Genomic DNA, 15,809 nt, shown 5'->3' on the forward strand with positions numbered 1-15,809 from the left:
ATGACAGAGAAGGTGAGGCAGAAACAGAAACAAAAACAGGAGAATTAGGGGTTTCAACATGATTGTTATTAGGTGAAGAAGGGATGGAAGTATCATCAAAACGTTTTGGGTTATGGAGATTGTTTTGGGATAATTGACTGGGATATGGTGAGGAGGGACAAGTACATGTGGGGCAATGGTACAAGGTTTTTGGTTTAAAATGATCTTCCACAAAAGTTTTCAAATTATTAAAATTAGTCAACAATAAATCCATTTTTTCTTCTATACTTTGAAAAGTGTTATCCATAACAGGTTTTTCTGAAGTATTTTCTATTTTGGTATGCTCTGTACAAAAACATATATATATATGTTAAATGTATACAAAATAATAATAATTAAATGGTTTATATTATAAAGTGTTTACCATTAGTTTCACTATCTTGTGACATTTCTTCATGTGGGAAATGCTCCTCTAGCAATTCCAGAGTACTAGACATTTCTGTGAGAGAAAAAAAAAAGATAATATTTTTTTTTAATCTAATACAGAAAGTTTATAAATATATTAATAAAATTAAGTACACTTACTATTACAGGTAAGATATGTCCTATGTACTCAGTGGGTCTGCTCTTGTTCTCAGTTCTGTCGTATTTGTGAGGTAATTATGTTGGAAGCCAATTTATTTTCTTGTTGTATATTCCATTTTAGAACATAGTGCATTTAAATGAATGGTTAGTGTGTTGTACATATGGGTTACATTTCTTATGTATTAGTGCATATAATGTGTGTGTGTACTTCTTTTTGAATGTGTTAAATGTTCCTATGTTATGATATAACAATCAAACATACCCCCCCAGAGTTTTTAGGTAGTGGTACTGTTCTTCGAACATGTCCGCGAACATTAAATGAGTTCACAGACATCAAGTACAGTAGAAGAGATTCACTCAGTTCCATATGATATGTATATAAAGTCAAAGTCATTATTGTTAAGTTGCACTACTAAAAACCTAAGAAATTCAGTGAAAAAACTTAGTTAAAGGGACGTTATGGTTAAGTTATGCTGCTAAAAACCAATGAAATTCAGTGAAAAAACTTTGTTAAAGGGACATTATGGTTAAGTTGCGCTGCTAAAAAACAATGAAATTCAGTGAAAAAACTTTGTTAAAGGGACGTTATAGTTAAGTTGCGCTAATAAAAACCTATGAAATTCAGTGCAAAAACTTTGTCAAAGGGACGTTATGGTTCCAAGTAAAACCGAAAAACCCTTGAAATTCACCAGTTATGGTAAGCTAAGCAACCATAACTCGCGCCACCACCGTGCACTGCTAAGACTAACTACCCAGGACATCAAAGATGACATCACAAATGTCATTGATGACATCACTGATGACATCACATGTGTATGTACTTTTCATGAAATATGTGTACAAGGGATTCTTATTATAATGTTGTGAAACAAGTGTCAAGGATCATTGCAATAAATATCATACCCTAACTAGTGCATTGAACGATGCATTGATATAAATAGCATTCTATTATGGGGTTTTATCTGGTATACTAAGCTACTCATACAGAAACATAACATTGTGTGCAGTGTACAAGATGAAGGTATAATATTTGTAATGTTAAAATGTTGAATAATGAAATGATAATTGTTTTCTTAATAGATTTTTGAGTACTGTGAAATATGTAAAAACTAGCTAATAAAACACATGTATTACATAATTGCATTACTATAGACTAAACACAAAGACACAAGAACACATACCAATATGGGTATATACAGGGAAAGTGAAGTTAGCAAAAAAGCACAAGTAGTAGCAGAAACAATTCATAACTTAACTGATTATTTTCATGCAAATAAATGATTGCTCTGTTTCAAAGCTGCTATTTACCCTATGTATATGTATCACTTGATGTGATTGGACCCTCAGGGAAAGTACATACATAAAAAAAAACAACAGAACTATCAGAAAGTGCTCGTAAGTCTATTGATTATCTTTATGCACAAAAAGGATTGCTGTCTTTCAAGCTTGTGTCTTCCCGTATGTCTATGTTTCATATGATGTGACTGGACTCTAAGGGAATTACTGTAAGAACCTACTTGAAGGATACGTCTACAAATAAAATAAAAGTTTTAGTTTCTGACTGTTACTGAAGAAAACCATGTGGCCTAGATATGTCAGCAAAAGAAAACAGAGTGAGCCAGACATGTGATGTCATCAGTGATGTCATCAATGACATTTGTGATGTCATCTTTGATGTCCTGGGTGTTACTCTTAGCAGTGCACGGTGGTGGCGCGAGTTATGGTTGCTTAGCTTACCATAACTGGAGAATTTCAAGGGTTTTTCGGTTTTACTTGGAACCATAACATCCCTTTGACAATGTTTTTGCACTGAATTTCATATGTTTTTATCAGCGCAACTTAACCATAACGTCCCTTTAACAAAGTTTTTTCACTTAATTTTAAAAGGTTTTTAACAGCCCAACTTAACCATAACGTCCCTTTAACAAAGTTTTTTCACTGAATATATATATATATATACCCTCTGATTGATGTAGACGATGACTGATGATTTTATGGTTTAACAAATATGTTGAAAATTAGTTGGTAATGTAAAAATGATGACTTTAAGGTATTTTCAAAAACTGAGAACAAGCTGTGAGACACACATACGGATAATAGGTGACTGGCTGTGCTCATATGCTTTGCAGGCAAAGGGAGATTGTGTCAATACGTTGAGGCTTCTCTGCGCTCTGATGGCAACAGACATAATCAGCATGGGGGTATGCGCAATCACGTCTGATTATGTATTCCCACAAAATAGCCATGGCGATCAAGGATCGCTCACAATAAGTGCATCGGAATGGCGCTCAATTGTGCAACGTCTTCGCAGTTAGAACATTTCCTGCAGTTCTATTAATTGTCGAAAGAAACGTTTTATTGTCACAACCGTATGGATAGTATATTTGACAGAGTAGGCGCTATAGAAGTTACTTTGTAAAATACAAATCTGGAATGACTGTTTTTCAAATGTCGGATGGACAAGAATGAAAGCAGCGGTCCCTGTTTAAGTCGCATTGCTTACTTTTAAGCACATGTTTTGATTTATAGAATGAAAATTAACAGATGATAAAACATTTGGTGTATAGAATTGAATCTGTGCTTGCCACAACCCGTTTCACTTACAGCCGCTGCATAGCAGATAACCTAAGGAGCTGTGAATAATAATAATAATAACACCATTCATCTCTGTTCATCTCTACTGTCCACACTTGCTTCAATGAGCTACACATATCTGCAGCGGCAGGCTGAATTGGACATATAATAAGCCCTCATACAGCAAATGATTAGCTCACATTCTATCGAGGATCGTGCTCCACATCAAAGGCTTGGCATGCAGAAAATGCAGTATTATTCACAGCAGGCACTGCTAGCCTGTCAGACAAGCGGTGTGAATGCTTTGCAATGTTGAAATGATTGTCAGAAATATTCAGCTGATCGGAAACACTTCATAACGCACAAAGGAATCTAAACCAAAAACGTTCCTTCACTTAATTAGAACGCTGCCATTTAATGTTCATAATTCACAACAGACATTTTGACAATTATACAGTCACAAACCAAAAACACAATGCAACGTCAATCAGAAAGGAGTTAAACATCATTCTGTCATATATTGTAGGAAAGGGAAATACACGGTCAAAAGAACTCGAGAGTTAGCAGATGAAGAGAGGACAGTAGAGGCATGAGTAAGTTTAAGTAGCCTGAATACACACTGGGGAAAAAGGCAACACGGTGGCATAGGCAATTACAAAATCTTCTAACAACATAAACACACAGGATATTAATCCATAGAGATAAATTCGAACTCGTCAGATACACCAACACACCAGGAAAGGCAATTCAGCTTTGACGAAGCCAATGACTCTGGCTGCGTGGAGGTTGAGCTTTCTGTGGGGAGGTAGAGGAGCGATGAGGAGTGGTGCTTGGGTGAAAGTGTTACCCTGGTGGAGCACTGGCAAAGGTACACCGGAGGGGTGATTGAAGACGTGCAAAGGGCCTGTGGTTCACAGGCGAAAGTGCACAGAGGGAAGGGTTCACAGCGTGTAAGGTGTATAATGGGAGGAGGCTGCTGAATGTAAAGGCGTGCGTTGCTGGAAGTTATGTAGCAAGGGAAGTGCATGGGGACAAGAGTGTAGAGGAGGAAGAAGCATAATGAAGGCGCCTTAAAAGGCGGAAGGTAGAAAAGGAAGGAAGGTGCACAGGAAGAAAGGCGTGGAGGGGAAGGTGCAGCTGGGGACGAATGTCTGTCGGGAAAGGTGAGCATATGGGAAGGTGGACAGATGAAGTGGGAAAGATGAACAGAGTGAGACGTGCATGTGGTAGTTGCATGGTTGGGGTTGGGTATGGAGTTAACTGCGCAGGGGATAGGACCAATACGGGGAAGGACACAGGAAGTAGGAGAAGTAAGAACACACATGGAGGAAAGATCAATTTGTCAAATCAAAGAACATTTGGCGTTTACAACAGGAGAACCGTTATCCATGTGCTGGCTACCACAAAACCAGCTTCTCAATGCATTTTTTATTACACTACTTAAAATATGTTTTACAACTAATTACAATTTGACTACTGGTGTTTTAATTTTTATTTATATTTTTAAAACTGAGAAATGTCTTCAATTATTTCATATTTAAACATACTCAGTAGGTTTTGCAAAGAGTGAGTGAGAGGAGGGGTGAAGTATTAAACTAGATGATGTGGTGATCGTGCAGTCCCGCTCCCACACATGTCAACTTATCTCAGGGTTCTGTAACCTTGTAACCTTGCTAAGGAACTCAGCAGTGTCCTTCTTCCTCATAATCGACGATGTCAAACTCAATTGGACCATGGAAACGTTTGAAAGGAAAATCACCATTTTTGGGCTGCACCATTAAATCACTGAAAATGAAAAGCATAATACATGCTGGTGGCTGATGGATTTTGAAAGTGATTAGTTTGTTTGTTTGTTTATTTATTTGTATTGCACACCAGACCCAAAGGTATCAGGGCACATACGTTACAAGGAAGTTCACAGCTTAGGTTACAGAAATAAATTACACATGGCAAGCAAATATGGAACAAGCTAGGAAAAAAGGTAGCAATTACACGTCATCACAAACAGAGATAGGATCACAAACAGGAAACATAGTGGCAGCATTTTAGAGGGCTATGTACAGTGTGGTGAGGGAGGCAGGCCTTAGTGGTCTGTTGTCTTGAGCCAGTTAATGCAATTATATCTAAAGTTCTGGTATGATTGATACGCACAGAGTGAGGGCGGTAAGGAATTCCATAGTTGGGCCGCTTTGACGGGAAAGCTGCTGTCCCCAACCTTTGAAATTTTAAACCTGGGAATAGCGAGTGAGTAAGTGTTGATTCGTCTAGAAGGTCTAGTAGATGTCCTTCTGTGGAATCTCTCAGAGAGATAGCTGGGTGCAGCGTTATTCAAAGATTTGTGAATAAGCGACATGGTTTTCAACTGGATTTTGTCATTAGTGAAAAGCCAATTGTTTTGTTGCCTAATCGGCTAGTCTGCCGGTACTGATAATTTGACAAGTGTATGCGGTAGCTGATCCAGGGCATTCACTTGTTTAGTGAAGGTGAAAGTGGAGTCGAGATAAAAACCTCAAGTTTTTACCTTGTTGGCAACTTTGATAATGTTGCCATCAATTATGAAGGAGGTATATTCATGGCCTAGTTTTTTGAGGTCAGTGGGGGTACCCAAGATGATGAGCTCTGTTTTGTCATCATTCAGGTATAGACCGTGAGTTGCCATCCAAGCCTGAATGATGAGGTAATCTCTATTCACCAAGACCAAATCCTTATCGTAATCCCCAGAATGTGGGAGGAGAATCTGAGTATCATCCGCATAGTTAGTGTAGGTGATACCAAGATGGTCCAGATCATCGAAAAGGGGCTTAGTGAATATGTTACGCCAGGTGGGAGAGACACAGGATCCCTGAGGCACCCCGTAATAGGAATAGGGTCTGGGGCAGCTGAGGGAGAGAAGATCCTCATGGTCCTGTCACTTAAGAATGACTCCTTCCGGATTATAGTCTCCTTAGAGAAGTATACTGCTGAGTCCAGATGGTTGCATAAAACCTTGTGGTCCACAAGGTCAAATGCAGCTGAGAGGTCAAGGAGGAGAAGGAGGGCTGGTTTCCCCTTGTCCCTTAGCTCGTTGACTTGGACCTTCAGGTCAAAGAGCGCAGATTCAGTTCTGTGTTGGGGACGCAAACCTGATTGGCGTGCTCCTAAAAGGTGGTGTGATTCCAAGTATTTCTGAATTTGTAGATATATAACCTTATCTAATATTTTTAAGAGAAAAGGTACTGTCATGATAGGCCAGTAATTGGTTAGTATGGATGGGTCTAGGGTTTGTTTTTTTAACAATGGGTGCACCCACTACTCTTAAAGATTACTGGGGATGGTGCCAGACTTGAATGAGGCATTGATGAGCTTTGAAATGAAGGAAGCTAGATCCCTCGCTGCATCCTTGATAAGCTGGGCTGGGCGCAGAAGTCACCCTGGAAATTGGAAGGTTTGAGTGATAGTATGACTTTTTCCACCTCAAGAATAGAAGTTTTAGAAAAGTTGATGCAAGTAGGTGGAGTGTCAAAGGAGAAAGGGGAGTTAAGGAGGTTAGGGATTCTTCTTTTTAGCTATTTTATTTGGAGGGTGGTTACTTTGTTAGTAAGCGCATACAGTATGTCAGAACAGCAGGTTATGTCTTTAGTGCAGATGTCTGGCGTGGGGGTAGGGGTCTCTAATTCTTATAAGATCGTAAATAATTCCTTCATGCTGGAATTGGCTTGTGAGATAAGGTTATTGTAAGATTCTTGTTTGGCCAGGCAAATTTCTTTTTTGTAAACGGATGAGATCTTGGTAAATTTGATTCTGTTTTCTTCTGCGGGGAGTAGTCTCCAGGAAGCCTCACCACTTCTTTTTTTTTTGGCGTAGGTTTTTTAGATGTGGGGTGAACCACTTGTTCAAATGAGCTTTGGGCTTACTTTGTCTCAATTTGAGCGGGGCAATGTTATCTAGCATAGTTGTCATGGTTTTATTTTATTGTACTCATCGACAAGTGTTCCTAGATCAGTGCTGTATGGTAGAGAGTTGAGGGTGGGGAAAATAAGAGGAATGAGTCTATCCGCTGTAATATTCGTTTTGTTCCTAATTAAGGTAGGTGGAGCGGTGGGAGTGAGTCTGGGGAGGGGTCTGGTGGTGATGAGTGTAAATGACAAAATCGAGTGGTCTGTCCATACTTGCGAGGAGATGGAGGTGATACTGGCATTGCCTTTATAATCTGCCACCCAATCAAGTATTCTCCCTTTATTGTGTGTGGGTGTGTTGATTCTTTGGGTCAGGCTATTTCAGACAGGATGTTGGCGGTTGAGATGGCATGTTTATCTAATAGGTCATTAAAGCCCAGGTTCAGGTCGCCTAATAGGAGTACTTGCAACATATTTTTAAGGTTGTTTGAGAGAATGGTGGAAATATCCTCCTCAAATGTCCCAACGGGGTCAGCGGGTTTGTAAATAAGATTAATGGTAACGGTCTGCAAATTGGCTAGAGGGAATTTAGCTGTGGGGACTTTGCAAGATTGGATGTCTTGGGAGGGGACAAGTCTCATGGACAGGCTGGATTTAGAGATGATGGCAATGCCTCCACCTCACGCCTCATGTCTATCCTGTCTTAGAATCAAATAGCGGTCTGGAACTGCTAGCATGAGTATAGGGCCTGCTGCAGCGTGCAGCCAAGACTCAGTGATGGCGAGAAAGTCGAGGTTTTCTGCCAGAATCATATCAGTGATCTTTGTGGCATGTACTGGTACCAAGTGATATGGTCAAGCGAGCAAGTAAAGTGAGCTAGCCTGGCACCACTCAATGTCAACATGTTTTATTTCATAGCACACTTGAGAACTTGGATAAAATATTGGATTGTTTGTTTGTTTATTATTTATAAAGCGCCCTACACCCTTAGGTGTATGGGTGCCTTACAAGACAGTTTAGGAAATGATAGATACATGAATACATCGTACTGAGGAAAGTTGAAACATACATACATCATAATAGGAGGCAAGGCAGTAAGTACAGCGTATAAACAATAGTGACATGAGTCATTGCGGCAATACAAAGTTAGTAGCAGAGACAAACATAAGTGCAGGATTGTTGAGCGAAGAGGTGGCTGATTTACAGTACTCGAGCGGTAAAGTCATTGGTGTCATTTGTGAAGAGCCATTTTTTGGTATTGGTCCTAAAGCTATGAAAGGATTGGAAGCTACGTAAGTTAAGTCGGAGCACATTCCAGGCTAGGGCAGCTTGTACTGGGAAGCTGGTGCCTTCGGCTCTTTTAAGATTAAATCGAGGAGTGGTGATGCAGAAGGAATTGGCTGATCTGGTGGCTCTAAGTGAAGTTTTTTGGCTGATTTTGTCTTTAAGGTACTTAAGAGTGGTATTATTGAGACCTTTGTAAGAGATGGAGACTAGTTTGAAGTAGATTCTATCCTGAATTGAGAGCCATTTATGGTTCCTTCTTGTTTCAGAGATGTGGACTCTCCTTGGAGTACTCAGGTCTGTTCTCAAGGCACTATTTTGTAAGGTTTTTAATTTGTTTATGACTTGTTTGTTTGCTCCTGCATATAATGCATTGCAATAATAATGTTTTGGTAGTATTAATGCTCTCACTAGTGTGATGCAACTGTTTGTGGAGAGGGAACATTTGCTGGCGTAGATAGGTTTGCAAGTATATGCGGTAGTCGAGGCAGTTGCATTAACTTGTTTTCCGAGGTTCAAGGTGGAGTCAAGATAGAAGCCTAACATTTTTGTTTCTTTAGCAGTTGTGATCGTGTTGCCATCTATGTTGAAAGATGTGAATTTTGGATTCAGTTTATTAAGGTTGGTGGGGGCACCTAAAATGAGAATTTCAGTTTTCTCGTCATTCAGGCAAAGGCTATGTGTACCCATCCAAGCCTGAATGATGAGGTACATTTGATGTAGTAGGGAATTGTCAGAGTCATAGTTGCCAGATAGTGGTATCAGTATCTGGGTGTCATCTGCGTAGTTAGTGGAGATGACACCCAGCTGGTCCAATATATCGAATACAGGTTTGGTAAAAACATTATACAATGTTGGCGAGACGCAAGAGCCTTGCAGCACTCCGCATGTGATGGGTATTGGGTCTGCAGCATCAGATGGGGAGAAAACTTGCATCGGTCTATTGCTTAAGAAGGACTTTAGACAGTTTGCAGCCTGTAAAAACTGTAATGCAATCGTAAAGCCCAAATGTTATAAATAGTATGTCGTCCAGAAGTAAATCGCATCATGTGACAAACTTTGCAAACCGTGAAACCTGAAAGTGACCATTGGGAGTCCATTTTGTAATTGCCTGTCATTTTCTTTTCTAAACACTTTTGCAAATATACTCTGTGCTTCAGATCTACACACGGTGCAAGGCCACAGTTTGAACTCTGAATGCTAATGTAGGCAGGAATGTGAAACCCTGCAGAAATGCATTGTTTTTCTTAATCTGTGAAGCCTTGAAGCTGTACATAAGTATCGACTAATCAGCAACCAAGGTGCCAGCCTGTCTTGCAAACACTGTTGTAGAAGACAGTTAAATAAGAATTATATGCAACTAACGGTGCTCCTCGACGAAAGATGGTATTGTCTCTGCTTCAGAACCCTTAGCCTATGAGCACAGTGAATAGATAACATTAGTTGGACTGTCTCCCTGCTAGAACATGATATCCTTCCCCGTTCCAGTGCCCCTTGTTCCCCAAAACAGTAAGCTGTGTCTGCAGCCTCAGCTAGAAATACCAAATGTTTAGACTGAATGAAGTTACTGCATAACTGTCAATTACTGAACCCTAGCTTGTATGTCACGTATATGGGCAGATCGAATAATGCTGTACAATGATGATGTGTTATGTATATATATTACTGCTTTACTGATGCTCTCTCTCTCCTCTCACGGTGTCTGTGAACACACGTCGTGAGGGGTTGAGACCAGGTCGGCCAACTGAGATACTCTGAAAATAAACCAGACTTGTTGGGGAAACAAACCTTGTGACTGGTGTGTCATTAGTATATGGTTATTGTGCCTTTATTCCATCCATATATGGTATTACAAAATGGCACCCGAATAGGGACCCTTCGTGTGATGCTCCATCGTGTAAGTTGAAGGCAAGGACGAGTCGAGGACGAAGCTGTCAGAACGGGATCAGAAGGTGTTCGGGACGCCCCTGCAGAAGTGATTAGAGACTCCTCCGCACATCTGTCCACAGCCGATCCCTGATCGATGAGCAGCGCCCAGAGAGCATCAAGGTTAGTGTCCTGGAAGTGAGACAAATTGCGCCAGACACATTGGTCATGATGATTCTTGGTTGCACCTGTATACGGGCGAATTGCATCCTGAGTGACAAATTAATTGATCAGGTGAGTCGTGCCACGATTCTTAAACGTCCTGATATTGGTTGAGTGTTGCACTTGCAAGTACAAATGCCCAGGTGAAAGAGGTAAGAGTTAACCATGCCTGGGAAATTGTCTTCCTGCCTAGATGAGATTTTTTCACTATGGTAGACAGTCTTTGGAAACTGGACAGGCGCACCACCCGAGGGGTCGCTGGCGTATGATATGTACATTAAGTATGGTATTTGGGCAATTGTGTTTAGTGCGATTTGGCATAGGCAGACCAGACGTGTATCAGACCTTCAGTGGCTGAATAAGGGGAGTTTCGAGCTAGCATGCATAGAACATTTGGAATCAGTACTGCTACGTAAAAAGGCCAGGCTCGCAGCATTCAACGCTGTTAGGGACTGGAGGAAGGAAGCAAATCAACGCTTGAAAAGTAGAGAGAAACACGTACGTAGACACATGTCAAATTCAGAGAAAGCGTTAGTGCATTATCAACAGAAGCAGACAGAAGCCATTAGGAACATGGAAAGGGCCTTCCAATTAGACATACAGAAAATCTATCCTTCACAAGATTTGCATACATCAGACGAATTGATAAATAAGATACTGAATGAGCGAAGAAATGATCATCCAAGTACTTACCTAGTTCACCACCTCCCTATGTATCTCCTCCTGCTGCTATTCCCACGCTTACATTTGCACCTGCAGTAACCGTCCCATCTGCACCAATGACATAATTTCCTCCACCTCATACAGAGCATGAGTTATACGCTTTAGTTGGCAGTTCTGCGTCAGTGGGGCTTGAAATAGGAAGTATTAGACAGACTCATAGTATGATTAGTAAGGAACAGAAAGACAAACTGAAATGGTGGGCTGATACTTATATTGTGATGGTGATGAAGTGGCTGTGCAAAGTTCCATATCTGATCATAGAGGCTTTGGTGAACAACAGGTATTGTTACAATACATGGGAGATTATCTCTTTAAACTATAGAGTTACTTAACTGATAACGCAAGAGTTGCGCAATTTGATTGTCCTTTCCTACTCACGATAGGACATGTAGGGGGAATATTTGTGTTTAAGCAAGAACTTGATCAATTGCATAAATATATAATGAGTAAGCGTGAATCGCATATGTCATATGTCCAGAAACGTTTTCTTCCGCTGTTGAAACCTGTTAGTGAAGAGATGCGAATTTGTACGCGAGATGCGCTTAGATGGATTACGGATGTTACCATTTCCCTGATTGAAGTGCATGATACATTTAGTCAATATACACCAGAAATGCAGAGAAAAGTGCTACAGGTTATGGTGGACTATTTACAGGATGAATGCATGAAGAAGAAGGTTTGTTGTCCTGCTGATTTGATGACGATTTATAAAAGAGCATTTTCGTCTGACACAGGAACTGCTACTTTTTCCCTTGATTTAGCTTTGTTTTAATAGACACTCAGATCCGGAATCCCCTAATTTGCAATTACCCATGAGGGAGGTGACTCCCACGTTTGTCCCGAAAGTAGAAATTCCTCCCGTAGGACAAACTCTAGCTCGTATGATAGAAGCCAATTATATCGCACAGTTTGTACATGTCCCCTTTTCTAGGCAAGAAGTGAACACTATAAAACAGTCGGTCCCTGATATTAGGAACAATCCTGCAGGTGTTTATAAGGAAATTTAATCCGGTTTGAATGTATCTGTTTTTTCACTGAGTGACATTGATTTATTGTTCCCTGTGCGAGGATTGTTACCGGAAATTCAGACATTGATAATGACATCTGAAAGTGCATGGCAAGCAAAATCACAAAGTGAAGTATTACACATGGCCCAATATTATGAAAACCAAGTAAATTCAGAACAGGATAAGGTAGAATGGAAGAAAGGAGATCTGAAAACAAGAGTGTTACTACAGCAGGTAGCCAAAGGTAATAAGGGTGGCGTAAATGCACCATCTAGAGTCCAATTTGCATTATCGTCCAACATACATGGTGGGCCGGTAGGTATAAATCAGTGTGCCTATTGCAGACAGGAAGGCCATTGGCGAGCACACTGCCCACAATTACAGAGGTTAAATGAGACTATTTCGAGAAGACCACAACAGAAGTCAGTTTCAGTCACAATTTCAGGATAATCAAGTAAATCAGAATCAGCAACAGAACACCATCAATGGTGCAAATGTTTTTGATAATCCCTCCAGTGCATATTACTCCGGAGACTTTACATCTGATGATGTACTGTTCCCCTAGGACAGCCCGAAGCAGGGTTTGGAACAAGTGCCTATTCCCGTTAATCAGAAAGGGCCCTACATAGAAAAGAAGGTTGAGAATAGGGAGAATATTTGTTCCATGTACACAGGTGCACAGAAATGTTTGATCGACCATCAGCAGGTTCCAAATATACCACGGTCAGGGCATAGCAATGTTTCAGTAGGGTTATTAAGTAGACCAGTAATTATTCCAGTTTCACAGCCAGTGCCAATCACATTAGGTCCATTCATTGAATCTTGTCCATTTCTTTTAATGACAAATTGGGGCAAGAATTTGTTGGGGTTGAACCTTTTGAAAAATTGAATGCAGTTATTTATTGTTCTCCTGATGGAGTGTACTTGACGATTTCCCCACAACAAACTCCTGTATCGCAATTCATGCCTTTACCATTACCAACTGAATTAAGTAAAGTACCGACTAGTATATGGGCAGTAAATGATAACGATGAAGGAATGTTAAAAGTGGAACCAGTAAAAATTGTTTTGAAAGAAGGAATTACACTACCGTGCATTCTGAAATACAAAATTTCAACTGAAGGCGAGCAAGTTCTGAAATGCATTGTATCCAATTTAATATCCAGAAATGTAATTGAAGACATTTCTGGAAGTATATGTAATAGTATGATTCTTCCAGTTTACAACAAAGGAGGTAATGAAATACCTTACCGTTTTATAATTGACTTACATGCAGTGAACAAAATTGTTGCTCTGCAATTCCCGCTAGTCCCCGATATCACCACCATTTTGACTACGATTCCAGCCTATGTATCACATTTTGGCGTAATTGACATGAAGAATGCATTTTTAGTATTCCCGTTCATTCAGAAAGTAGATATCTGTTTGTGTTTACAATAGGAGGACGCTCATTCACATTCAAACGTATTCCTCAAGGTTACACTGAAAGTCCAAGTATTTACAGTAGGGCATTGAAGGAACAGCTAGATATACTTGAGTTACAAGCAGGCTGTATATTATTGCAATACATTGACGATCTGCTTATAGCAGCGGATTCAGAGGATATTTACAAAGAAGGTACTGTCTTATTATTGATTAACAGCACACAGACACAAGGCCTCATTGAAGAAATTCCAGTATTGGCCTATTTGGGCTACCTCCTATCGAAGGAGGGAAGGAGATTGACACCAGAACACATAAAAGGCATATCTGATTTGCCTATCCCAAATACGCAAAAGGAAGCCAGGGCTTTAATTGGCATGGCTTCATGTTGAAGGCAGTGGATTCCAAACATTTCTATGATTGTAAAACCCATAGTGGCAATGACAAGGAAGGATGTTACCTTACCTTTTCCATGGAACATGGAGTGTCAACATGCTTTTGACCTGCTCAGAGCTGCACTATGATCAGCTCCGGTTTTGGGCATGCCAAATTCTGAAAAGTGTTTTATGTTGTGTGTGCATGAGAGCGATAGATGTGCTTTGGCTGTTGTGACTCAGGAACATGGGGGCAAAAATAGACCATGCGGTTATTTTTCTTCCACCTTGGATCCTGTTGCATGCGCTTTACTACATAGCTTGTGAGCTGTTGCTGCTGCTGCCGCGTCAGTGAAACAAACTGAGGGGATGGTTTTAGGTCACTCCTTAACTGTGATGGTACCCCATTCAGTAGACGTTCTTTTAAATAGAACTGAGAGGCAACAATTAACATCTGCTCGACTAACAAGGTATGAACTGATCCTATTTGCACCGCATATCCAAATTAAGAGATTTTGCTCTTTGAATCCAGCCGAGTTATTTCCTCCTCCAAGTAAAGGAGGGAGTGAGGAGAAATTATCATATGATTGCTTAATTATAACTAAGCAAGAGACGAAAGGAAGAATTGATTTAACCAATATACCCCGAAAGGGCCATATGGAGAACTGTTCTGTGATGGCTCTTGTTTTAAATTACCGAATGGCACATCAACTGCTGCTTATGCCATTACCATAGTGAAAACTATTGTAGAGAGAAAACAAATCCCATATAACTTAGCAAAATCTGTGGAAATAATAGCTTTAACCAGAGCATGGGAAATTTCTGAAAACCTAAGTATGAACATATACACTGACAGTCAATAAGCCTTTGGGGTGGTCCACAACTTTGGCCGATTATGGGCTGAAAGAGGTTTTCTGACATCACATGGAACCAAGATTCAACATGGCTCTTTAATAGTGAAACTGTTGTCAGCACTTGCACTTCCTAAGCGATTAGCAATAATGAAATGTAACGCCCATAAAAACGGTAACGTGTAACATAGGAAACGGAAATGCATTTTCAGACAGAATCACAAAACAAACTGCCACTGATTCGCACACCACAATGTATGTCGAAACAACAGAGAGGGTGTCCTGCATGATAGAGGATGGAATTGGGAATGTAAAAGAAATACAAGCAGATGCTACTCCTGAGGAAATAAAACAATGGTCTGAGAGTCCAGCAGAATTAGATCCCGAGGGTTGTTGGGTAGACAAAGAGAACCGTAGATGGATATTCCCGAATTCGTATGTTATGGCAATGGTTACTATGGCCCATGGCCCAACACCTATTTGTGCGAAAAACATTTGTCAGCACCTTGATTATGTATGGTACAATGACAATATTACAAAAACTGGTGAGAGGTTGGTTCAAAATTGCATGACTTGTTTACAACACAACATTGGAATTTTGGAATACCCTCAATGCCATTTGAAGTAATTCATTTCGACTTCATGGAAATGGAGAGATGCCACAATTTCAAGTATGTCCTTGTAGTGGTCTGTGAATTTTCCAAATGAGTAGAGGCCTATCCCCTGAAAGATTGTTCAGCCATGTCAACTGCAAAATCCATGTTAATGGAATACTTTCTGAGGTTTGCGCTACCACATATCATATGATCAGATAACGGCCCACATTTTATAGCTGCCGTGGTACTACAGATCTGTGCAGGCTTCCAAATTAACAAATGATTCCATTCAGCCAGACATCCGATGAGTGCTGGTCTTGTGGAACGACAAAACGAAATTTAGAAAAATAAACTGGCGAAAATATGCGCCAAAAGTAATTTGAAATGGCACGATGCTTTACGAGAAAGAGTATTAACCTCCAACAATGGGAAGAATCCTATAGAGTTATAT

The sequence above is a fragment of the Ambystoma mexicanum genome, chromosome 6q (genome assembly GCF_040938575.1).
Source record: "Ambystoma mexicanum isolate Mex_15411 chromosome 6q, UKY_AmexF1_1, whole genome shotgun sequence".
NCBI classification, from domain to species: Eukaryota; Metazoa; Chordata; class Amphibia; order Caudata; family Ambystomatidae; genus Ambystoma; species Ambystoma mexicanum.